Source organism: Heterocephalus glaber, unplaced genomic scaffold, assembly GCF_053883595.1.
Source record: "Heterocephalus glaber isolate CG9 unplaced genomic scaffold, H.glaber_assembly_v1.0 deba00001806, whole genome shotgun sequence".
Taxonomy (NCBI): domain Eukaryota; kingdom Metazoa; phylum Chordata; class Mammalia; order Rodentia; family Bathyergidae; genus Heterocephalus; species Heterocephalus glaber.
In genome coordinates, this window is record NW_028258481.1 from 3076039 (window position 1) to 3101966 (window position 25928).

Genomic DNA, 25928 nt, shown 5'->3' on the forward strand with positions numbered 1-25928 from the left:
CCTGGCCCTGAATGTGTGAGTCTATCCAGGGTTTGTACTTGTTGGAGCACTGCCCAGGTAGCAATCAGCATAGGAGAGTTTGCAGGTGTCCCCTTAGGAGAGGTTTAATTCTGGGGATTGGACTGTGTTCCTGGCAAGAATCCCAGCATTGAAGTTGGTTTCTTGTGTCACTCAGTGGTTCTCTTGTGCATTGAAATGCTCATCAGCTCTATGTTGAAACCTTCTTCCTCATACTTTCTCCAGTTTCCCTTGAAGGGAGGATCCTGAAGTCTAAAAGCCTGTGGCCATAAATCATGTGAAGGTAGCAATCAGGGTCCTCATATCACTTTAGGGAATACATCATCTGGATCCAGATGAATGTCAGAAGGGAACATATACTGAGATGGTCTCATGTTTCCTTGGAATATCTCCAGTGAACAAGCCTTCCTGTTTTGTGAGGAAGCATTAGGTGCTATTGCTTCCCTGCCTGCAAGTCTCATCCATTTTATACTTGTCCCAGCAGGGGAATCAATGGGCAACACATCATTGTTACAGGGGGGGTCCTTGGGTAGGAATTGGGGCAGTTGGGCAGGTATCTTCTGGAGAGTGTCCATTAACTGTTGACAGCTCGTCCATGGGCCCATAGGAGGAGCATGGTGGAGGTGATATACTCTGAATGAGAGGAAGATGTGGAGATTGTGCAGGTACGTATGGAAAAAGGGACTGGTAAAGAGTAGGAGTTCTTGGGCATCTTTCCCACTGAACAGTCCTGAAGAGATGGTGACCCAGGAGAAGCCAAACCTTTGAGTAGTGCCAGGATCCAGGTAAGGGTAGGTATGGGCCTGCATCTTGGTACAGGACAGAGAATCTCCATGGAACTTGGTAAATGATGGGGGCAATGAGGTTTGTTTTGGTCTTATTTTGAGTACAAGTACCCAGGGAAGCAATGAATATGGAACTTTGCCAGTCTAGTGACCAGGAGTTTGTGCTTCGCATATGGTGAAGGAAAATGAATGTTGAGGGCCTGTGTGTCCTGAGATTGCCCATACCCTCATCTAGTGACACTGTGGTGGGCCAGTGTGCAGAACAGAATGAAAAGAATCTTTATAGGACTAGTTGATAATGATTAGTTTCATGGGATGATAGTGTTCACCTCAGATTGGCTCTGGTATGTGGGTGAAACAAAAACCTTCTCTTCAAGTAATGATGTCCAATGTGAGGGCCAAATACTCTTGCAGAGCAAACTGCATGCTGAATTACGTGGTGTTATCGCAGTGTAGCTGGCAAAATGCAGCAGTTAAGAAAAGTTTGTTGAGGAAAGATTGCAGATTGTCAGGTAACTCCTAATGTGGACATAGCCTGTTTCACAAGGCTTGTTGTTCATCAGAGAGGTCAAAAGGAATCTGTGCCTAATCTGGTCTTGCCATATTTTATCACCAGCCATCCTGCCAAGGGCCTAGCTGGTGATCAGGTTTTGTGAGATGTTGCTCCCATTGTCTGTAGAACACCTTTCTTTTCTGCTAAACATTGGAGAGGAGACCTGAGCATCTTGGTCATTTCTACATTTTTGGACATTTGTGCTACTGAAGGTAAAATAAGAGGCTTTCCCCAATGGCTATGGGTAAGCATTCAGTTTTCATGTAGGATGGCTGGCCTACAGTTCTCCATCCTTGAACGAGATACATGGATACTTGTTCATATCCTGCTTTCTACCAGTATTGATCCTTGGAACTCCCTCAGATTCCTGTATAGGGAGAGATAATTTTTACCAGGTGTTGTCTATCGACTTCTGCAAGGATGCATGTCATGAACCCAGCAGTTTCTGAAAACAAACAGTAACCTTTGCAGCTCTCATCTGTGCTGGTGTGAGGCAATGTGGACTAAATCCCTCTTGTGTTTTCCCTCTTGTGTTTTTCACAGGACTCCTGTTGTAAGAGTGAGACACAAGTACAGTGATCTCTACACACCTCCATGGAAGTATGGACTTGTGTCCTGGCCACCAACAAGGATGCTTGAACTCCACATGTACATGTGACAAAAGTGTCTGTCATTCTTCCTGTCCACTGTGTTGATTTGGAGGATTTCAGGTCACATGGAGGGACTCCTCAGCCAGTCCACTAACTACAAGGGTACACTGGGCTTGGATAGGTCAAATGGATACCAAACCAGTGAGCATTGAAAATGTACTTCTGTGCAGGTTTTGGCCCTTGTTCTGGTTGGTTGCAGTAAGCATAGGTGAGTTTGAAGGTGTCCACCTAGGAGAGTTTTAACTCTGGGGACAGTAATGTTTCCTTGGCAATCCCCTCAGTATACAGGTAGGTTTCTAGTGTCATCAGAGTTTTTCTTGGCACAGAAATGCTTATGGAGTCTACACGACACCCTCTTCTCCATGTCTTCTCAAGTTCCCTTCAAGAGAAAATATGAAATGTAGAAGACTCTGGCTGCAACCTCATGGACATCTCAGGTAAGAACCATGGTCCTTGTACCTCATTGAGGACCGTGGGATCTTTTGTATCCAGGTGGCCATGAGGAGAGTGTGCATAAGGTGTTGTCCTGTTTCCTGGACAAGTATCCTCTGCAGGTCTGGAGTAGTGTAAGGTTCTGAGCTGATTTCATATTCGACATCAGTGACACTATTTCTGGCATAGATATGACTATTGATGGTGAACTTCTGACGTAACCCACTCTATTTTGCAAGTGTGTATTCAGTGTCTTTTTGCTATTGTGTGGGAGCATTAGATGATATTGGATCCCTGCTGTCAGGTATATCCTGCATTTCACACTAGTCACACTAGGGATCAAGTGGGGCAACAGGAAATTGTCATAGGGTGGTTCCCTCAAGTAAGGATTGGAGTAGTTTGGCAGGCATCATTGGGGAACTTCCTTTACTGTTTTCTGGCTACTCTGTGGCAGAGGGAGGAGCCTGTAGTGGTGATGGACCTTGAATGTAGGACAACATGGAATTGGTATAGGTGGACACATAAACAGGTGTGGGTAAACAGTAGTTTCTTCTGGGCTCCTTGTCCAGTGAGATGTGCAGATCTGATGGTGAGCCAAGAGAGGGTGCCCCATTCAACATCTCCGGGACATGAGTAAGGGCATGTAGGGCTCTCATAGCTCCAGGCAAGTTCTCTCTATGGACCTTGGTAAGAGATCCTAGGCCCTCTGTTGGTGGCCAGGCTTGGGTGCAGGTGCTCAGGGAAACAATGAAGGGCAAACTTAGCCAGGTAAGTAAATAGGAGTTTGTGCTTGTTGTAGGGTGCAGGGAAATGAAGATCGAGGGTCTTTGTGTCCTTGCTCAGATGGTATTTTTGTGGACCAGCCTGCCAAAGAAGACGCACACAATTCTCTGCAGTTGACCACTTGATGAAGATAAGTGCCTCGGAGTGAGAGTGCTCCACTCAGATTGGTTCTCCTATCCGGGGAAAGTGAGAGCCTTTTGTGCCAGTGGTGCTGGCAAATGGAAAGGCCTAGTGTTCTTGCAGGAACAAAGTGTATGCAGAATTCTGTGCTTTTAGCATGGTGTGATTGGCCTTCTCTTTATCTTTATACAGATATGAAGAATTGGTTGTTGACACAAGATTGATAGGTAAGCTGTATTGTTCAGATTGTGAGGTAAGTCCTGTCATGGACATAGCCTTGTTCACAAGATCTGATTGATGTTCCTTTGAGAGCTCACAAAGGAGCCTCTGCCTAACCTGGTGTTGCCATGATTTATCTGTAGGTATCGTGCTAGGGAAATCAGGTCTTGAGAGGTGTTGCCACCTTCATCCTTGAGACACCTTTTTTCAGATGAATATTGAAGGAGGACACTCGGGCACCCTTCTGCCTTTCCAAATACTGTTTGACCTGTGTGCCAATGAAGGCCAAATAATGGACTCTTCCCTGTGGCTACAGTAAGCCTCACATTTCATGTAGATTGGCTGGCCTATAATGAATTTTTCATGCTCACAGTAATAGAGGATGAGGCAGGGATTCTTGCTAATATCCAAATATCCAGGCCTATAGACATTGACCCTTAGAACATCTGCAGGTTTCCCTTTAAGGGAAGAATTCTCTGACCAGTCTTTGTTCATGGAGTTCCAGAAGGGCCCTGGTCGTCAAGCAGCTGGGTGGCACAAAACCACACAGTGATCTCAACAGTTCAGACGTGCTGGTGCAAGGAGATGTAGATGAAATCATCATTCCCAGAACTGATTTTCTTTGGGCTCCCAATGTCACAGGGAGCTGTACTATTACCCTGGTGGATACCTACAGACATCCAGGTAGGTGTGGGCTTAGCTCAGGCCACTGACAAGGTGTCCTGAGGTCCATTTTCTTGTGTAAATGACAGAGGTGTCCCTTGGCACCTTGCCTGCCCCTGCCTAGAAATGCAGGTACTCAGATCGGAAAGGAAGGTGTCCTCAGCCATGCTAGAGGTTGTATGAGGACACATGGCCTAGGTGGGCTCAAATCTCAAATGGATGCTCACCTGTTGAGCACTGAGTGTGTGACTGTACCCAGAATTTTTGTCTGTTGGGGCCCTGGCCTGGGAACTGTGAGCATGAGTTTTTAGTTGTCCCTTAGGAAAGGTTGGACTCTGGGGACAGGACTGTTTCACGGTCAATCATCCCAGTATCCAGGTGGGTTTCCTGTGTCACTAAGGGTTTTCTTGTGCACCAAAAAGCTCATCAGTTCTACTCTGATGCCCTCTTCCACACTTTTTCACACAGTTTCCTTCAAAAGAGCTAACCACTTTGAACCCTACAAGACTAAGGGCAGACTTCTTGCAAATCTCAGGTGAGAATCAGCATCCAATTCCAATTGCAATTCATGTACCTGACGTTTGGAGTGTGGGTATGATTTTTAGGGTTAGGGTTCATCTTTTGGTAAGTGTCACAGATAGGGCTGAAATAGAGGTACCTGAAAATGACTTCTGGGCATTATGGTTTGTGTCACAATTCGGTTTCGGGTTCAGGATGTCATGTGAATCAAGTACATTGTTATTGAAGTGTGAGTAGGATTGACAGAGTTAAGATTAGTGTTAGGTAAAGTATGGTATTTTGTTACATATTCCTGAACATTGCAGTGTGACTATGATGGGAAGTGTTGGGTTCAAGTTCTACCTAGGGTTAGGGTTTGGGTTGGGGTGATAGTTAGCTTTGAAATTGAAATGCCTGTGTCTTCAAGTGTGTGTTGGAAAGTTAGTATTAGCATAAGTTCATGGTGAGGGTTAGGGATAATGTAGAATTTCAAGTACATGAGTATTGGAATTAGGTCTTGCTGCTTATGGTTAGGGTTAGGATTAGTTTTAGGTTTAGGGTTCCAATTCCTGTACCTGACATATGGAGTTTGGGTATCATTTTTAGAGTTAGGGGTCATCTTTTGGTAAGTGTCATAGTGCAGAAATAGAGTAACAAGAAAATGACTTCTGGGCTTTCCTGTTTGTCACAATTCAGCTTACATTTAGGGATGGCACATGGATCAAGTACCTGGTTATTGGAGAGTAAGTAGCATTGTTAGAGTTAGAATTATTGTTAGGTAAAATATAGTGTTTTCTTTCATATTCCTGAACATTGCAGTGTGTCTATGATGGATAGTGTTAGGGTTAAGGTTCTATCAAGTGTTAGGTTTAGGTTTGGGGTGATAGATAGGGTTGATATTGGAATGCCTGTGTCTTTAAGTGTGGGTTGGAAAGTTAGTATTAGCGTAAGTTCATGGTGAGGGTTAGGGATATTGTAGAATTTCAAGAACCTGGGTATTGGAATTTTATCCTGCTGCTTAGGGTTAGGGTTAGGATTAGGTTAACGTTTACGTTTCCAATTCATGGACCTGAAGTTTGGAGTGTGGGTATAATTTTTAGGGTTAGAGTTCTTTTCATAAGTGTCACTGGTAGAGCTGAAGTAGAGGTACCTGAAAATGACTTCTGGACATTATCGTTTGTGTCACAATTCTGTTTAGGGTTAGGGAGAGCACGTGGTTAAAGTACCTGGTTATTGAAGTTTTAGTAGGATTGTTAGAGTTTGGATTAGTGTTAGGTAAAGTATAGTGATTTGTAACACATGCCTGAACATTGCAGTGTGTGTATGATGTGTACTGTTAGGCTTAACGGTCTAGCTAGTGTTAGGTATAGGGTTGGGGTAATGGATAGCATTGAATTTGAAAGGTCTGTGTCTTCAAGTGTGGGATGGAAAGTTAGTATTCACATAAGTTCATGGTGAGTGTTAGGGATGATGTAGAATTTCAAGTACTTCGGTATTGGAATGTGGTCCTGCTGCTTAGAGTTTCAGTTAGGATTAGTTTCAGGTTTAGGGTTCCAATTCATGTACATGAAGTTTGGAGTGTGGGTATGATTTTTAGGTTTAGGGGTCTTCTTTTGGTAAGTGTCATGGATATTGCAGAAATATATTTAACTGAAAATCACTTCTGGATAATACGATTTGTGTCACAATTCAGCCTATAGTTAGGGATGACACGTGGATGAAGTACCTGGTTATTGTAGTGGGAGTAAGACTGTTAGTGTTAGGATCATTGTTAGGTAAAATATAGTGTTATTTTACATGTTCCTGAACATTGCAGTGTGTCTATGATAGGTAGTTGTAGGGTTAGCGATGTAGCTAGGGATAGGCTTAGGTTTGGGCTCATAAACAGCATTGACATTGAAATGCCTGTGTCTTCCAGTGTGGGTTGCATGTTAGTATCAGTGTAAGCACATGCTGGGGGTTAGGGATAATGTAGAATTTCAATTACATGGGTATTGGAATTTCATCTTGCTGCTTAGGTTTAGGGTTAAGATTAGGATTAGGTTTAGAGTTCCAATTCATGTACCTGATGTTTGGAGTGAGGGAATGATTTTTAGGGTTAGGGGACTTCATTTGCTAAGTGTCATGGATAGTGCTGAACTAGAGTTACCTGTAAATGACTTCTGGGCATTACGGTTTGTGTCACAATTCAGCTTACATTTAGGGAAGGCACTTGGGTCAAGTACCTGCTTATTGTAGTGTGAGTAAGATTGTTAGGGTTAGGATTATTGTTAGGTAAAATATAGTGTATTGTTACATATTCCTGAACATTGCAGTGTGTCTACGATATGTAGTGGCAGAGTTAATGTTGTAGCTAAGGTTAGTGTTAGGGTTAGGGTCATGAATAGCATTGACAATGAAATGTCTGTGTCTTGCAGTGTGGGTAGGAAAGTTACTATTAGTATTATTTCATGGTGAGGGTTAGGATAATGTAGAATTTCAAGTGCCTGAGTATTGGAATTTCATCCTGCTGCTTAGGGTTAGGGTTAGGATTAAGTTTAGGTTTAGGATTCCAATTCATGTACCTGATGTTTGGAGTGCGGCAATGATTTTTAGGGTTATGGGTCTTCTTTTGGTAAGTGTCATGGATAGTGCTTAAGTAGAGGTACCTGAAAATGACTTCTGGGCATTACGCTTTGTGTCACAATTCAGTTTAGGATTGGGGATATCACATGGATCAAGTACCGGTTATTGGAGTGTGAGTAGGATTGTTAGATATAGGATTACTGTTCAGTAAACTATAGTGTTTTCTTACATGTGCCTGAACATTGCAGTGTATCTATGATGGGTAATGTTAGGGTTAACGTTCTAGCTAGGGTTAGGGGTAGGGTTGGGGTGATAGATAGCTTTGAAATTGAAATGCCTGTGTCTTCAAGTGTGGAGTCGAAAGTTAGTATTATGTAAGTACATGGTGAGGGTTTCGGATAATGTAGAATTTCTAGTACCTTGGTATTGGAATTTGGTCCTGCTCCTTGGGTTATTTTTAAGGTTAGGTTCCAGCTTAGGGTTCCAATTCATGTTCCTGACGTTTGGAGTGTGTTTTAAGATGTTTAGGGTTAGGGTTCTTCTTTTGGTAAGTGTCATGGATAGTGCTGAAATAGAGGTACCGGAAAAATGATTTATGGGCATTAGGGTTTGTGTCAAAATTCGGTTTAGAGTTCGTGATGGCATGTGGATCAAGTAACGGTTAGTGGAATATGAGTAGGATTGTTAGAGTTAGGATCATTGTTAGGTAAAATATAGTGTTTTGTTACATGTTCCTGAACATTGCAGTGTGTCTATGATGGGTAGTGTTAGCCCTAACATTCCAGCTACGATTAGGGGTAGGGTCAGGGTGATAGATAGCTTGAAATTGAAATGCCTCTGTCTTCAAGTGTGGGGTAGAAAGTTATTAATGTGTAAGTACATGGTGAGGATTTGGGAAAATGTAGAATTTCAAGTACTCTCTGGTATTGGGAATTGGGTCCTGCTCTTTACCGTTATGTTTTAGGCCTAGGTTCCGGTTAGGGTTCGAATATATGTTCCTGACATTTGGAGTGTGTCTGTGATGTTTAGGGATAGGGTTCTTCTTTGGGTAAGTGTTATGGATAGTGCTGAAATAGAGGAAACCTGAAAATGACTTATGGGCATTACGGTTTGTGTGACAATTCGGTTTAGGTTTGGATGGCATGGTAGGATCAAAGTACCTGGTTATTGGAGTGTGAGTAGTATTGTTAGAGTTAGCCTTAGTGTTAAATAAAGTAAGTATAGTGGTTTTTTTTACATGTTTCTGGACATTGCAGTGTGGCTATCATGGGTAGTGTTGTGTTCAGGTTTTAGCTAGGGTAGGGTTTGGGTTGTTGGGTGATAGGTTAGCATTGAAATTGAAATGCCTGTGTCTTCAAAGTGGGTTTGAAAGTTAGTATTGTGTGTCAGTTCATGTGAGGGTTAGGTGTAATGTAGAATTTCAATATTGTATAGTGGTATCCTGGGTATTGGAATGTGGTCTTGCTGCATAGATTTAGGATTAGGATTCCTTTTAGGTTTAGAGTTCCAATTCATGTACCTTAGGTTTGGAGTGTGGGTATGATTTTTAGGGTTAGGGATCTCTTTTGGTAATTATCATGCATAGTGCTGAAATAGAGGTACATGAAAATGACTCCTAGGCATTACGATTTGTGTCACAATTCGGTTTAGGCTTCAGAATAGCACGTGGATCAAGTACCATGTTATTGGTGAGTTAGATTGTAAATAGGATTGTTAAGTTATGATTACTGTTAGGTAAAGAATAGTGTTTTGTTACATGTTCCTGAACATTGCAGCGTGGCTATGATGGGTATTGTTGGGTTCAAGTTCTAGCTAGTGTTAGGGTTTGAGTTGATGTGATAGATAGCATTGAGATTGAAATGCCTGTGTCTTCAGTCATGGGTTGAAAGTTAGTATAAGCATAAATTTGTTGGTTTAGTACAAAAATATAGAATTGCATAGAATTGAATTTGGGATGGGTATTGGAGTTTGGTCCAGCTGCTTAGGTTAGGGTAGAATTAGGTTTAGGTTTAGGTTTGCAATGCAAGTATGTGATGTTTCGAGTGTGGGTAAGATTTTTTATTAGGTTAGGTTAGGTTTTTTCTTCTTTTGTTAAGTGTCGTGGATAGTGCTGAAATAGAGGTACCTGAAAATTACTTCTGGGCATTGCGGTTTGTGACGCAGTTTGGTTTAGTGTTAGAAATGGCACGTGGATCAAGAACCTGGATATTATAGTATGGGTAGGATTGTTAGATTTAGGATTAATGTTAGGTAAAGTAGAGTGTTTTTTTTACCTTGCCTGAATGTTGCAGTGTGTCTATAATGGGTAGAGTTAGGTTAACGTTCTAGCTAGGGTTAGGATTTGGGTTGAACTGATAGATAGCATTGAAAATGAAATGCTGTGTCTTTGTCAATAGTGTTGGTTGGAAAGTAAGTATCAGCGTTTAAGTTCATGGTGAGGTTTAGGAATAATGTAGAAATTCAAGTACCTCGGTATTGGAATTTCATCTGCTTCTTAGGGTTAGGTTTAGGATTATGTTTACGTTTACAGTTCCAATTCATGTACCTGATGTTTGGAGTGTGGGTATGATTTTTAGCTTTAGGGCTCTTCTTTTGGTAAGTGTCATGGATAGTGCTGAACTAGAGGTACCTGAAAATGACTTCTGGAGATTAAGGTTTGTGTCACAATTCGGTTTAGGGTTCTGGATGGCCCTTAGATCCAGTACCTGGTTTATTGGAGTGTGAATAGGATTGTTAGAGTTAGGATTAGTGTTTGGTAAAGTATAGCGTTTTGCTAAATGTTCCTGAACATTGCAGTGTGGCTATGATGGATAGTGTTGGGTTCAAGTTTTAGCTAGGTTTGGGGTTTGGTTGGGGTGATAGATAGCACTGAAATGAAATTGAAATGCCTGTGTCTTCAATTGTGGGTTGGAAAGTTAGTATAAGCATAAGTTGTGGTGGAGTTTAGCAAAATGTAAAATTTCTAGTACCTGGGTATTGGATTTTGGTATTGCTGCTTAGGGATAGGGTTAGGATTAATTTTAGGTTTAGGATTCCAATTTGTATACCTGACGTATGGAGTTTGAGTATCATTTTTCTGGATAGGGGTCTTCTTTTGGTAAGTGTCGTGGATAGTGTAGAAATCGAGTTTCCTGAAAATGAATTCTGGGCATTACAGTTAGTGTCACAATCCAGCTTACTGTTAGGGATGGCACCTGGATCAAGTACCTGGTTATTGGAGTTTGAGTACAATTTTTAGAGTTAGGATTAGTGTTAGGTAAAGTATAGTGTTTAGTTACATGTGCGTCAACATTGCTGTGTGTCTGTGATGTGTAGAGTTAGGCTCAACGGTCTAGCTAGTGTTAGGGTTGGGGTGATTGATAGCATTGAAATTGAAATGCCTTTGTCTTCAACTGTGAGTTAGTTAATATTATTTAAGTTCACGGTGACGGTTAGGGATAATGTAGAATTTCAAGTTCCTGGGTATTGGAATTTGGACTTGCTGCTTAGGGTTGGGGTTAGGATTAATTTTAGGTTTCGGGTTCCAGTTCATACACCTGACATATGGACTTTGGGTGTCATTTTTAGAGTTAGTGGTTTTCTTTTGGTATGTGTCATGGATAGTGTAGAAATAGATGTACCTGATGATGACTTCTGAGTATTATGGTTTGTGTCAGAATTCAGCTTTCAGTTATAGACAGCGCGTGGATGAAGTATGGGGTTCTTGTACTGTGAGTAGGATTTTTAGAGCTAGGATTAGTTTTTGGTAAATTATAGTGTTTTGTTACATGTTCCTGAACATTGAAGTGTGTCTATGATGTGTAGTGTTAGGGTTAACATTCTAGCTAGGGGTAGGGGCAGGGTTGGGGTGATAGATAGCATTAAAAGTGAAATGCCTGTGTCTTCAAGTGTGGGTTAGAAAGTTAGTATTATGTAAGTACATGGTGAGGGTTTGGGATAATGCAGAATTTCAAGTACCTGGGTATTGGAATTTGGTCCTGTTCCCTAAGGTTAGGTTTAGGTTTAGGTTCCGGTTTAGGGTTCCAATTCATGTTCCTGACGTTTGGAGTGTGGTTATGATATTTAGGGATAGGTTTTTCTTTTCGTAAGTGTCATGGATAGTGCAGAAATAGAGTTTCCTGAAAATGACTTCTGGGCATTACAGTTTGTGGGACAGTTCAGCCTACATTTAGGGATGGCATGTGGATCAAGTACCTGGTTATTGGAGTTTGAGTAGGATTTTTAGAGTTAGGATTAGTGTTAGGTAAAGTATAGTGTTTTGTTACATGTGCCTGAACATTGCAGCGTGTCTATGACATGTAGTGTTAGGCTTAACGGTCTAGCTAGGGTTAGAGATAGGGTTTTGGTGATTGATAGCATTGAAATTGAAATGCCCGTGTCTTCATGTGTGAGAAAGATAATATTATTTAAATTCATGGTGAGGGTTAGGGATAATGTAGAATTTCAAGTACCTGTGTATTGGAATTTGGTCCTGCTCCTTAGGGTTAGGTTTATGATTCGGTTTTGGTTTAGGGTTCCAATTCATGTTCCTGAGCTTTGGAGTGTGTTCTGATGCTAGGGTTAGGGTTCTTGTTTTGGTAAGTGTCATGGATAGTTCTGAAATAGAAGTACTTGAATATGACTTCTGGGCATTAATGGTTTGTGTCACAATTCGGTTTACGTTTCTGGATGGCACGTGGATCAAGTACCTGGTTATTGGAGTGTCAGTACGATTGTTAGAGTTAAGATTAGTGTTAGTTAAAGTATAGTGCTTTGTTACATGTTCCTCAGCATTGCAGTGGGACTATGATGGGTAGTGTTGGGGACAAGTTCGAGCTAGGGTTAGGGTTTGGGTTGGGGTGCTAGATAGCATTGAAATTGAAATGACCTGTTTTTAAGTGTGGGTTAGAAAGTTAGTATTAGCGTACATTCATGGTGAGGGTTCGGATATTGTAGAATTTCAAGTACCTGGGTAGTGGAATTTCAGCCTGCTGCTTCGGGTTAGGGTTAGGATTGGTTTACCTTTAGGGTTCCAATTCATGTACCCGATGTTTTGAGTGTGGGTATGATTTTGAAGGTTAGGGTTCTTCTTTTGGTAAGTGTCATGGATAGTGCTGAAATAGAGGTACTGGAAAATCACATCTGGGCGTTATGTTTTATGTCACAATTCTGTTTATGTGTACGGATAGCACGTGAATCAAGTACTTGGTTATTGGAGTTTGGGTAGGATTATTAGAATTAGTGTTACGTAAAGTATATAGTGTTTTGTTTCATGTGTCTGAACATTGCAGTGTGTGTACAATGTGTAGTGTTAAACTTAACAGTCTAGGGTAAGGGGTAGGGTTGGTGTGATTGATAGCATTGAAATTGAAATGCCTGTGTCTTCAAGTGTGAGTCAGAAAGTTAATATTATTTAAGTTCATGGTGAGGGTTAGGGATAATGTACAATTTCAAGTAATTGGGTATTGGAATATGGTCCTCTCCTTAGGGTTAGGTTTAGGATTATGTTCCCGTTTAGGGTTCGAATTCATGTTGCTGATGTTTGGAGTGTATTATGATGTTTAGGGTTAGGGATCTTCTTTAGTAAGTGTCATGGATAGTGCTGAACTAGAAGTACTTGAATATGACTTCTGGGCATTACGGTTTGTGTCACAATTCGGTTTAGGGTTGGGGATGGCACGTGGATCAAGTACCTGGTTATTGTCATGTTAGTAGGATTGTTAAGTTAGGATTATTGTAAGGTAAAATATAGTGTTTTGTTACATGTTCCTGAACATTGCAGTGTATCTATGATGGGTAGTGGTAGGGTTAACCTTATATCTAGGGTTAGGCTTAGGTTTGGGGTCATAAACTACATTGAAATTGAAATGCCTGTGTTTTCAAGTGTCGGTTTGAAGGGTGGTATTATGTATGTTCATGGGGAGGGTTAGGGATAATATAGAATTTCAAGTACCATGGGTATTGGAATTTGATCCTCCTCTTTAGGGTTATGTTTAGGATTAGGTTCTGGTTCAGGTTTCTAATTCATGTTCCTGATATTTGGAGTGTGTGTATGATGTTTAGGGTTAGGGTTCTTCTTTTGGTAAGTGTCACGGATAGTGCTGAAATAGAGGTACTTGAATATGACTTCTGTGCATTACAGTTTGAGTCACAATTCTCTTTAGGGTTTGGGATTCACGTGAATCCAGTTACCTTGATTGGAGTGTGTATTGAGTGTGAGTAAGATTGTTAGAGTTGGAATTAGTTTTAGGTAAAGTATAATGTTTTGTTGTTACATGTTCCTGAACATTGCAGTGTGGCTGTGATTAGTAGTGTTTGGTTCAAGTTCTATGTAGTATTAAGTTTAAGTTTGGGGTGATAGATAACATAGAAATTGAAATGCCTGTGTCTTCAAGTGTGGTTGGAAAGTTAATATTCGCTGTAAGTTCATGGTGAGGATTAGGAATAATGTAGAGTTTCAAGTACCTGTGTATTGGAATTTGGTCTTGCTGCTTAGGGTTACTGTTAGGATTAGTGTTAGATTTAGGATTCCAATTCATGTTCCTGACGTGTGGAGTGTGGTTTGATGTTCAGGGTTATGGTTCTTCTGTTGTTAAGTGTCATGGATAGTGCTGAAATACAGGTATTTGAATATGACTTCTGGGCTTTATGGTTTGTGTCTCAATTCAATTTAGGGTTCGGGATGGCACGTGGATCAAGTACATGGTTATTGGAGTGTGAGTAGTACAGTTAGAGTTAGGATTAATGTTACGTATGTTATAGTGCTTTGTTAAATGTTCCTGAACATTGCAGTGTGGCTATGATGGGTAGTTTTGGGTTCATGTTTTAGCTAGGGTTAGGGTTTGGGTTGGGGTAATAAATAGCACTGAAATTGAAATGCCTGTGTCTTCAATTTTGGGTTGGAAAGTTAGTAAATGCGTAAGTTCTTTGTGAGGTTTAGTGAAAATGTTGCCTTTCAAGTACCTGAGTATTGGAATTTGGTCTTCCTGCTTAGGGTTGGAGTTAGGATTAGTTTTAGGTTTAGGGTTCCAATTAATATACCTGACATATGGGCTTTTGGTATCATTTTTAGGGTTAGTGGTCTTCTTTTGGTAGGTGTCATGGATAGTGTAGAAATAGAGGTACCTGAAAATGACTTCTGGGCAATACGGATTGTGTCACAATTCAGCTTACAGTTATGGATGGCATGCTGATGAAGCACCTGGTTCTTTTAGTGTGAGTAGGATTTTAGAGCTAGGATTAGTTTTGTGGTAAATTATAGTGTTTTGTTACATGTGCCTGAACATTCAAGTGTTTCTATGATGTGTACTGTTTGGGTTAACTTTCTTCCTTGGGTTAGGGGTAGATTCAAGTGATAGATAGCATTGAAAGTGAAATGCCTGTGTCTTCAAGTGTGTGTTAGAATGTTGATATTATGTAAGTACATGGTGAGGGTTAAGGATAATGTAGAATTTCAAATACCTGGCTTTTGGAATTTGGTCCTGCTCTGTAGGGTTAGGTTTAGGATTATGTTCCAGTTTAAGGTTCCAATTCATGTTCCTGATGTTTGGAGTTTTATTATGATGTTTATGGTTAGGGTTTTTCTTTTGGTAAATGTCACGGATAGTGCTGAAATACAGGCACCTCAAAATGACTTCTGGGCATTACGGTTTGTGTCACAATTCTGTTTAGGGTTCGGATGTCACGTGGGTCCAGTACCTCTTATTGGAGTGTGAGTAGGATTGTTATAGTTAGGATTAGTGTTAGGTAAAGTATAATGTTTTGTTACATGATCCTGAACAATGAAGTGTGGCTATGATTTGTAGTGTTGGGTTCAAGTTCTATCTAGTGTTAATTTGTTTGGCGTGATAGATAGCTTTGAAACTGAAATGCCTGTGTCTTCAAGTGTATGTTGGAAAGTTAGTATTAGCATAAGTTCATGGTGAGGGTTAAGGATAATGTAGAATTTCAAGTCCCTGAGTATTGGAATTTGGTCTTCCTGCTTAGGGTTAGGGTTAGGAATAGTTTTAGGTTTAGGATTCCAATTCATGTACCTGACATACGGATTTTGGGTATCATTTTTAGGGTTAAGTTTCTTCTTTTGGTAAGTGTCATGAATAGTGTAGAAATAGAGGTATCTGAAAATGACTTCTGGGCATTATGGTTGGTGTCACAATTCATCTGATACTTAGTGATGGCTCTTGGATCAAGTTCCTGGTTATTGTAGTCTTAGTAGTATTGTTAGAGTTATTATTCTAAATTAAAATATAGTGTTTTGTTACATGTTCTTCAACATTGCAGTGTGTCTATGATGGGTAGTGTTAGGGTTAACGTTGTAGCTAGGGTTAGGCTTAGGTTTAGGATCACAAACACCATTCGCATATAAATGACTGTGTCTTGCAGTGTGGGTTGGATATCAGTATTAGCATAAGTTCATGGTGAGGGTTAGGGATAATGTAGACTTTGATGTACCCGGGGTATTGGAATTTCATCCTGCTCCTTAGGGTTTGGGTTAGGATTAGAATTAGTTTTAGAGCTCCAATTCATGTGTCTAACGTTTTTGGTGTGGGTATGATTTTTAGGTTTTGAGGCCTTCTTTTGGTAAGTGTCATGGATGGTACAGAAATAGAGTTACCTGAAAATGACTTCTGGGCATTAGAGTTTGTGTCACAATTCAACTTATATTTAGGGATGGCACGTGGATCAAGTACCTGGTTTATTGTCGTGTGAGTAGGATTGTTAGAGTAAGGATATTTGTTAGGTAAAATATAGTGTTTTCTTTCATAATCCTGAACATTGCTGTGTGTCTCTGTTGGGTAGTGTTAGGGTTAACATTCTATCTAGTGTTAGGTTTAGGTTTTCGGTGATAGATTGCATTGATATTGAACTTCCTGTGTATTTAAGTGTGGGTTGGAAAGTTAGTATTAGTGTAAGTTCATGGTGAGCGTTAGGGATAATGCAGAATTTCAAGTACCTGTGTATTGGAATTTCGTCCTTCTGCTTAGGGTTAGGGTGAGTATTAGGTTTATGTTTAGGGTTCCAATTCATTTGCCTGGCATTTGGAGTGTGGGTATGATTTTTAGGGTTAGGGTTCTTCTTTTCGTAAGTGTCATGTATAGTCCGGAAATAGAGGTACCTGAAAATGACTTAGTGTTATGGTAGGATTAGGGTTAGGGTGATTGATTGCTTTGAAATTGAAATGCCTGTGTTTTCAAGTGTTGGTTGGAAAGTTAGTATTAGCATAAATTCATGGTGAGGGTTAGGGATAACGTCGAATTTGAAGTACCTGGGTATTGGAATTTGGTCCTGCTGCTTCGAGTTAAGGTTAGGGTTAGGATTAGTTTTAGGGTTCCAATTCATGTACCTGACGTTTGTAGTGTAGGTATGATTTTTAGGTTTAGGGTTCTTCTTTTGGTAGCTGTCATGAATTGTGCTGCAATAGAGGTACCTGAAAATAACTTAGGGTTAGAGTAGGGTTAGGGTTAGGGTTAGGATTAGGGTGATAGCATTGTAATTGAAATGCCTGTGTCTTCAAGCGTGTCTTGAATAGTTAGTATTAGTGTTAGTTCATGGTGAGGGTTAGAGATAATATCTTATATCAAAAACCTGGGTATTGGAATTTGGTCCTGCTGCTTAGGGTTACGGTTAGGGTTAGGATTAGATTGAAGTTTAGGGTTCCAATTCATGTACCTGGGGTTTGGAGTGTGGGTATGATTTTTAGGGTTAGGGTTCTTCTTTTCATAAGTGTCATGGATAGTGCTGAAATAGAGGTACCTGAAAATGACTTAGGGTTAGTGTATAGTTAGGGTTAGGGTTAGGGTTAGGGTTACAGATAGTAGTGAAATTAAAATGCCTGTGTCTTCAATTGTGGGTTGGAAAGTTAGTATTAATGTAAGTTCATTGTGAGGGTTAGGGATAATGTCACATTTCAAGTACCTCTGTATTGGAATTTGGTCCTGTTGCTTAGGGTTAGGGTTAGGGTTAGGATTAGGGTTGAGTTGAGATTTATTGTTCCAATTCATGTACATGACGTTTCGAGTGAGGGTATGATTTTTAGGATTATAGTTCCTCTTTTCGTAAGTGTCGTGGATTGTGCTGAAATAGAGGTAAATGAAAATGACCTAGGGTTAGGGCAGGGTTAGGGTTATGGTTAGGGTGATAGATAGCATTGAAATTGAAAAGCCTGTGTCTTCCAGTGTGGGTTGGAAAGTTAGTATTAGCGTAAGTTTGTGATCAGGTTTAGGGATAATATGGAATTTCAAGGAACTTGGTATTGGAATGTGGTCCTGCTGATTAGGGTTAGGTTTACGGTTAGGATTAGGTTGAGGTTTAGGGTTCCAATTCATGTACCTGATGTTTGGAGTGTGGGTATGATTTTTAGGGTTAGGGTTCTTCTTTTCTTAAGTGTCATGGATAGTGCTGAAATAGAGGTACATGAAAATGACTTTGGGTTAGGATAGTGTTAGGGTTAGGGTTAGGGTTAAGGTGCTAGATAGCATTGAAATTGAAATGCCTGTGTCTTCAAGTGTGGCTTTGAATGTTACTACTATCTTAAGTTCATGGTGAGGGTTAGGGATAATGTAGAATTTCAAGTGTCAGGGTATTGGAATTTGGTCCTGCTGTTTAGGGTTAGGGTTAGGTTTAGGATTAGGTTGAGGTTTAGAGTTCCAATTCATGTACCAGACGTTTGGAGTGTGGGTATTATTTTTAGGTTTGGTTTCTTCTTTTCGTAAGTGTCATGGATAGTGCTGATATAGAGGTACCTGAAAATGACTTAGGGTATGGGTAGGCTTAGGGTTAGGGTTAGGGTTAGGGTGATAGCATTGAAATGGAAATGCCTGTGTCTTCAAGTGTGGGTTGGAAAGTCAGTATTAGCGTAATTTTATGGTGATGGTTAGGGATAATATCAAATTTCAAGTTCATGTGCACTGGAATTTGGTCCTGCTTCTTAGGGTTAGGGTTAGGGTTAGGATTAGGTTGAGGTTTAGGGTTCCTCTTCATATACCTGACATTTGGAGTGTGGGTATGATTTTTAGGGTTAGGGTTCTTCTTTTCGTAAGTGTCATGGATAGTTTTGAAAAAGAGGTACCTGACAGTGACTTAGGGTTAGGGAAGGGTTAGGTTTAGGGATAGGGTTAGGTTGATAGCATCAAAATTGAAATGCTTTTTTCTTCAAGTGTGGGTTGGAAATTTAGTATTAGCATAATTTCACGGTGAGGGTTATGGATAATGTCGAATTTCAAGTACCTGGGTATTGGAATTTGGTCCTGCTGCTTAGGTGTAGGGTTAGGGTTAGGATTAGGTTGAGGTTTATGGTTCCAATTCACGTACCTGACATTTGGAGTGTTGGTATGATTTTTAGGGTTAGGGTTCTTCTTTTCATAAGTGTCATGGATTGTCCTGAAATAGATGTACCTGTAAATGAGTTAGGTTCAGGGCAGGGTTAGGGTTAGGCTTAGTGGCAGGGTTAGGGTTAGGCTTAGGGTTAGGGTGATAGATAGCATTGAAATTGTAATGCCTGTGTCTGCAAGTGTGGGATGGAAAGTATTAGCATAAGCTCATGGTGAGGGTTAGGGGTAATGTTGAATTTCAAGTACCTAGGTAGTGGAATTTGGTCCTGCTGCATCGAGTTATTGTTAAGGTTAGGATTAGGTTTAGGTTTAGGTTTAGGGTTCCAGTTCATGAACCTGATGTTTGGAGTGTGGGTATGCTTTTTAGGTTTAGGGTTCTTCTTTTCATAACTGTCATGGATTGTGCTGAAATAGAGGTACCTTAAAATGACTTAGGTTTAGCATAGGGTTAGGGTTAGGGTTTGGGTTAGGATGATAGCATTAAAATTGAAATGCCTGTGTCTTCAAGTTTGGCTTGAAAAGTTAGTATTAGCGCACATTCATGGTGAGGTTTAGGGATAATGTCGAATTTCAAGTACCTGACTATTGGAATTTGTGCTTGCTGCTTAGTTTTAGGGTTAGGGTTAGGATTAGGTTGAAGTTTTGGGTTCCAATTCATGTATCTGATGTTTGGATTGTGGGTATGATTTTTAGGGTTAGGGTTCTTTTCGTAAGTGTCATGGATAGTGGTGAAATAGAGGTACCTGAAAATGACTTAGGGTTAAGGTAGGGTTGGGGTTAGGTTTAGTGTTAGTCTTATGGTGATAGATAACATTGAAATTGAAATGCCTGTGTCTTCAAGTGTGGCTTGGAAATTTAGTATTAGTGTAAGTTCATTGTGAGGGTTAGGGATAATATCTTATATCAAGAACCTGGGTATTGGAATTTGGTCCTGCAGTTTAGGGTTAGGATTAGGGTTATGGTTAGGATTAGATTGAAATTTAGGGTTCCAATTCATGTACCTGAGGTTTGGAGTGTGTGTATGATTTTTAGGGTTAAGGTTCTTTTCTTAAGTGTCATGGATAGTGCTGAAATAGAGGTACCTGAAAATGACTAAGGGTTAGGGAATAGTTAGGGTTAGGGTTAGGGTTAGGGTTAGGTGATAGATATCATTGAAATTTAAATGCTGTGTCTTCAAGTGGGGGTTGGAAAGTTAATATTAGCATACGTTCATGGTGAGGGTTAGGGATAATTTCAAATTTCAAGTACATGTGTATTGGAATTTGGTCCTGCTGCTTGGGGTTTTGTTTAGGATTAGGATTAGGTTGAGGTTTAGGGTTCCAATTCATGTACCAGACGTTTGGACTGTGGGTACGCTTTTTAGGGTTAGGGTTCTTGTTTTCGTGTCATGTATAGTGCTGAAATATAGGTACCTGAAATTTACTTATGGTTAGGGCAGGGTTAGGGTTAGGCTGATAGGTAACATTGAAATTGAAATGCCTGTGTCTTCAAGTGTGGCTTCCAAAGTTAGTATTAGCATAAGTTCACGGTGAGGTTTAGGGACAATGTTGAATTTCAAGTATATCTGTATTGCAGTTTGGTCCTGCTGCTTAGCATTAGGCTTAGGGTTAGGTTTAGGTTGAGGTTTAGGGTTCCAAATCATGTACCTGACCTTTGGAGCGTGGGTATGATTTTTACAGTTAACATTCTTCTTTTCATGAGTGTCGAGTGTAGTCCTGAAATAGAAGTACCTGAAAATGACTTACGGTTATGGTACAGTTAGGGTCAGGGTTAGGGTTAGGGTGATAGTTAGCATTGAAATTGAAATGCCTGTGTCTTCATGTTTGGATTGGACAGTTAATATTAGCATAAGTTTATGGTGAGTTTTAATGATAATGTCAAATTTCACTTACCTGGGTATTGGAATTTGGTCCTGCTGCTTCGGGTTAGGGTTAGGTTTAGGATTAGGTTTAGGTTTAGGGTTCCAATTCATGTACCTGACGTTTGGAATGTGGGTATGATTTTTAGGTTTAGGGTTCCTCTTTTCATAATTGTCATGGATTGTGCTGAAATAGAGGTACCTGAAAAAAATTTAGGGCTAGTGTAGGGTTAAGGTCAGGGTTAGGGTTAGGGTGATAGATAGCATTGAAATTGAAATGACTTAGATTCCGATATGTTTTATTGTCATTGTCATTTAATTGAAGGAGCTCTCTGATTTCTTCTTTAATTTCCTCTGTGACCCTTTGGCTATTCAGAAGTGTGTTGCTCAATTTCCATGCGTTTATGAAATTTTTTGAGTTTCTTTTGCTATGGATGTCCAATTTCATCACACTATGGTCTGATAATATACAGGGGATAACTTCAATTCCTTTGCACTTACTTAAACATGTTCTATGTGTGAGTATGTGGTCTATTTTGGAGAACGACCCATGTGCAGCTGAGCAGAATGTGTATTCTGATTTCATGGGGTGGAAGACTCTGTAAACATCTATTAAGTTCATTTGTTCAAGAGTTTGATTGGGTTCTTGTATTTCAGTACTTATTTTTAGTCTAGTTGATCTATCTATTTGTGACAGTGGGGTGTTGAGGTCCCCCACTACAATTGTATTAGTGCATATATGACTTTTCATGTCCGTTAGTATTTGTTTTATATAGTTGGGCACACTAGTTTTGGTGCACAAATATTTATGATTGTCATCTCTTCCTCTTGGATTCTTCCCTTTCAAGGATGTAGTGTCTTTCTTCATCTGTCTTAATCAGTGTTGGTTTGAAATCTACTTGATCTGCCAAGAGGATAGCTACTCCTGATTTTTTTTGGGTTCCTTTCACATGGAGTATTATTTTCCACCCTTTAACTTTCAGTCTATGAGTTTCCTTTTGAATGAAGTGTGTTTCTTATATGCAGCATATTGTTGGATTTTGCTTCTTGACCCATTCTGCCAGTCTATTTCTTTTGATTGGTGAATTGAGACCATTAACATTGATGGTTATAACTGAAACGTATTGACTTGTCATTGCCATGACTTTTTCTTTTGGTTGGGTTCTCCCCCTTTACATTTAATTTCTTGTCGTGCCAGATGGGTTCATTCTGCTTTTCTTCCTGGGGTTGTGATCCTCAATGTCTGTTCCTAGGCTATTGTGTAAAATTCTTTGGAGTGCTGGTTTGGTATTCACGAAGTTCCTAAGGTGCTCTTTGTCATGAAAGTATCTTATTTCTCCATCCATTCTGAAAGATAGTTTTGCAGGGTATATCAATCTGGGTTGGAGGCTCTTTTCTTTTAGGGCTTGGAATATGTCACTCCAAGCTCTTCTTGCCTTGATAGTTTGTGTTGGGAAGTCTGCTGTGATTCTGATGTGCTTTCCTTTGTATGTGATTTGTTTCTTTTCTCTGAATGCTTGGAGAACTTTGTTCTTCTGTTGTGTTTCTGGAATCTTAACAATTATATGCCTATGTGTAGATTTTTTTTGATCAAGGCTATTTGGAGTCCTATATGCCTCACTTATCTGTATGTCAAGCTCTTTTCCCCTGCTTAGGAAGTTTTCTGCCATTATTTCTGTTAAGAGATTTTTTTATGTCATCTCCACACTCTCCTATTTCTTCATTGAGCCGAATCAGTCTTATGTTATTCTTCTTTGCATCATCTAGCAGCTGCTGGATTGATTTCTCATGTTCCCTTTTAATTTTGAAGCAATTCTTCTTTTCCTGGTCACTAATTGCAATCTTATCTTCTATAACTGAAATTCTGTCCTCACATTGGCTCATTCTGCTGTGTAGACTTTCAATGGAGTTTTTCATGTCCTGGAAATCTATTTGCATCTGTTTTATGGATTCCATTTGTTTCTTATGTTGGGATTCCATCATGTTCCTGAGCTCCTCTCTAGATTTATTAATCATGTCTTGCACTAGGAGCACAATTTCTCCTGTTATCTGAGAAATTATTTCTGATTTCATTTTTTCCAGATCCCCTTTTGTTGCCAGTTCAGTGGGTCCAGGTGTTGGAGTATCAGAGTGTTCCATCTCACTTCCCTTTGGGGTTGCTGTAGGTGATCTAGAAGTCTGGTTTTGAGACTTATTTATGTGTTTTCTCATTTCGACTGGGGTGGGGGGCTGTTAGTGCCTGAACAGATTACCTCCTCTGAGCTGGGTGAGGTGGGACAGGGGCCAGGAGCAGTGGTAGGGATGGTGACCCAAAAGCCCTTTCCTGTGGGCTGGGAGCAGTGGGAGGGCTGGTGGCCGGGAAGCCCCTTCCTCTGGACCAGGCGCGGCAGGAGGGTAAGGTGCATTTTTAAAATTTATTCATGCGCTGAAGATCATCAGCTTGATTCCACATTTGGCTATAGTTGAGAATGTTGCAAAAAAAAACCTGAAGGTGCAAGTATCTTTTTGGTACAAAGATTTCTTCTTGTTTGGATATGACAGTTATATTTTTAGACTCTCCATTCTTTTTCCACAATGGCCATAGGAATTTACATTTCTACCAGCATTATATAGAGTTCCCTTTTTCCACATACTCCCCCAAATTTATTATTTATTGAACTTTAAAAATAGCCATTCTAATTGGAGTGAAAGGACAGCTCACTGTGGTTATTTGGATTGCTATGATAATAGGTGAAAGTGAGCCTTTTTCATGCAATTGTTGTCCATTTGTATGTCTTACATACAAAGGAGAAGCATCTGCTTAGTATTTTAGACCATTTTTATTTGGGTTATTTATGTGGTGTTCACCCTTTGGAGCCCCTTAACTATTAGGGGTGTCAAATCCTTGTTAGATTTACCCTTTACAAATACATTCTCATATCTTGCAAGTTTTTCAAAATCTGTTGACTATTTTCCTTGTCTGCTTCTCTACAGAAGTTTTGACTGTAGCATTTTGTAGTTTCAAAATATTCTTACCTTCTTTTCTAGACTATCAAAAGATGATGATTCGCCATCTTCCTTTGTCTCCTTTAGATCAGCCAGGGTGAAATTTTTGATCCTTGGCTGGGCAAGATCTACACCCATCCTCAGCCTGAAGCAGCAACAACAAAGTGGAATTCAGCACTTCTGCTTCCCTCCCTTCCTTCCTCCCTTTCTCTGCTTCTCTCTTTCTTTCCTTACCTCCTTCTTTCCTCTTTGGTATTCTAAAACAAGGTCTCACCATGTAGTTAAGGCTGGCCTTGAACTCACTACTTAGCCAGGATGCCCTTGAATTTGCAGTGATCCTCCTGCTTCAGCCTCCTGAGTCCTGGGATTACAGGTGTGCTCCACCTCACCCAGGTTCCTCTCTCTTACCAATAAAGGATCAAAGACTCTGAGGGGAAAATGAGGTAGGATAGAACAAATGAAGACAGGTATCCATAGAAAGTAGATAAAGAACTTCACAATTTTAAAAATAAAAACTGCAACTTCAGGACATATGCCAAAGTTTTTGTTGTTTGTTTGTTTGTTTTGTCTTCTCCTAATTCAAAGTAAGCCTGTGCAATTTTCTTTTGACTGCAGAGACCTTCACCTGTGAATAGACTACTTTTTCATCTATAAAACATTCTTCTTTTCACCTATAAAACATTCTTTTACCTAAGAATGGGCCATTATCTTTCTGTGGGTGGACCATCCTTTTCCCATAAACCAAGACCCAAATCAGAGCTTCCCATGCAGTTTCAACTCTCTTAAAAGAAATACAAATGTTCTTAGTTTGAGGAAATGATGTGCCTCTCTCTGTTGCAGGCTTGCACTTTTTCTTTGAATGTACACTTGTAAATTTCTGCATAATAAATTCCTTTATGTCTCTTTAAACAATAAGAAACTTCTATTTAATTTTTTTTTCAAATATTCCTTGCCCATTTGAGTGCTTCACTAGATGTCTTTAATGAATTTTGGACATTTCTCAGATATTCTAAGTATTGCCTCTGCACCATCTGATACTATTCACTTGAACTTTCAACAGTTGCAAACATGCAATCAAGATACACTGAAAACTCTTCTTGTGTGATAGGTGTTCGAATTCCAGGTGACTCCTGAGGACATGAAAGCCATAGACAGCTTGAACAGAAACTTGTGATATCTTCCCGTTGAGTTGTAATTTTGAAGCATATCTTGCCTCATTTTATTTTAGTTTTAAGTTTCACCCATCTTTATCAGTGTGTGTTTGCTCAGAACACTGTGTTTATCACTCAGAAAGCTGCTCTTGTGGTGGTCAATGGAATATTTGGTTTCCAGTGTCTAAGATACACAATGCAGGTATAAAGCAGATGTTAGAAGAGAGATCAAAAACCAATGTAGTATGTTTCTGAAAAGCTGCACTGCTGAAAAAAATTTACAATCATCAAAATAGCTTTACTATTCCTTCATGCTCTATGGCTATACTGATATTGGATATACATTATAAATGAGGGGAAACAAGGAATATATATCCCCTCAACCTGCAAGAATTTTAACTCCTAATAGAAACACATGTTATAATGTTTGAAAGAGAATTAGACAATCGACAATTGTATGTTCTCAACAATCAGCAGATGCATTGTTATCATTGTTAATACTCCTAATAGTATAAAGAACAATGAAGGATAAGGTGGGAACATGTATTAAAGTGACATAGAGTGGCAATCAATCAAACAATGATTTCTATAACTTTATATCTTGTGTTGTTTTTAGTGTAGAAGTCTACAAATTGTATGGTAAGATCCCTGAAGGTGAAAGTCTGTATCATAAATGACCTTCTTTACATTACTGAATCTAACCAAATATGGTAATTGTGATGTGTCATAGGTAAATAAAAAATGAATAAGAAAAAGAGAAGCGAAAATGCTAACAGTAAATTGTACACCCTAAAATATTTGTTGATCATTATTTGGACTTGTAAGCATTACATATTCATTTTCTGTTTTCAGTGAGAATTCAAAATCAGAAAGAATTTCTTTGCTTTTGCTGCTTTTAATAATATAGAGGAATATAATAAATATTTGACTCTGTGTGTTCTTTTTGTTCAGCTATAGTCAGAAAATAAAATTTGAAAAATTTTGTTAGGATTTAAAATTTTTCTATTAAAGTATGTTCACAGAAAACAAATGGTAGATTTTAAAGCAGTCACAAAAAATGGTTAACTTCCACAGTTTTAGAATATGCACAGATATTACTACTTTACCATCGTAGAAGTGGTAGAAGTGGACTCATAAAGAGCATATTACAAGTTTTTTTCTAATTATAGCATTGAAGACTACCCTAATTATCCATTTGCTGATAAATATTGACACGAAGGCCATTGTTACAACTCTTGTCAGAAATTTCTTTATGTGGAAAGTGATGGGGAAACATCTCTGGTGCTGCTGTTTTACACATCATCCTGCTCAAACCACGCTGATTAGCAGCACTCACAGC

General features: G+C 39.6%; 2 long non-coding RNA genes across 7 annotated transcripts in view; one reads left to right on the forward strand and one right to left on the reverse strand.

The window, feature by feature from the left end:
* The window catches only part of LOC147820725 (uncharacterized), a 139685-nt gene extending 116072 nt beyond the window's left edge, over positions 1-23613 (reverse strand). Inside the window, exon 1 of the long non-coding RNA XR_015448327.1 lies at positions 23469-23613. This is a non-coding gene — a long non-coding RNA (uncharacterized LOC147820725). The remainder of the gene's footprint in view (positions 1-23468) is intronic.
* LOC147820727 (uncharacterized) lies at positions 1748-25928 on the forward strand. Of its 6 annotated transcripts, none has more exons than XR_015448326.1 (5): positions 1748-2214; positions 2333-2443; positions 3534-4244; positions 4692-4758; positions 25759-25928. It is a non-coding gene; the product is annotated as an uncharacterized LOC147820727 (long non-coding RNA). The 6 variants fall into 6 exon arrangements; XR_015448325.1 differs by lacking the exon at positions 25759-25928 and adding an exon at positions 24547-24679; XR_015448322.1 differs by lacking the exon at positions 25759-25928 and adding an exon at positions 23526-23978.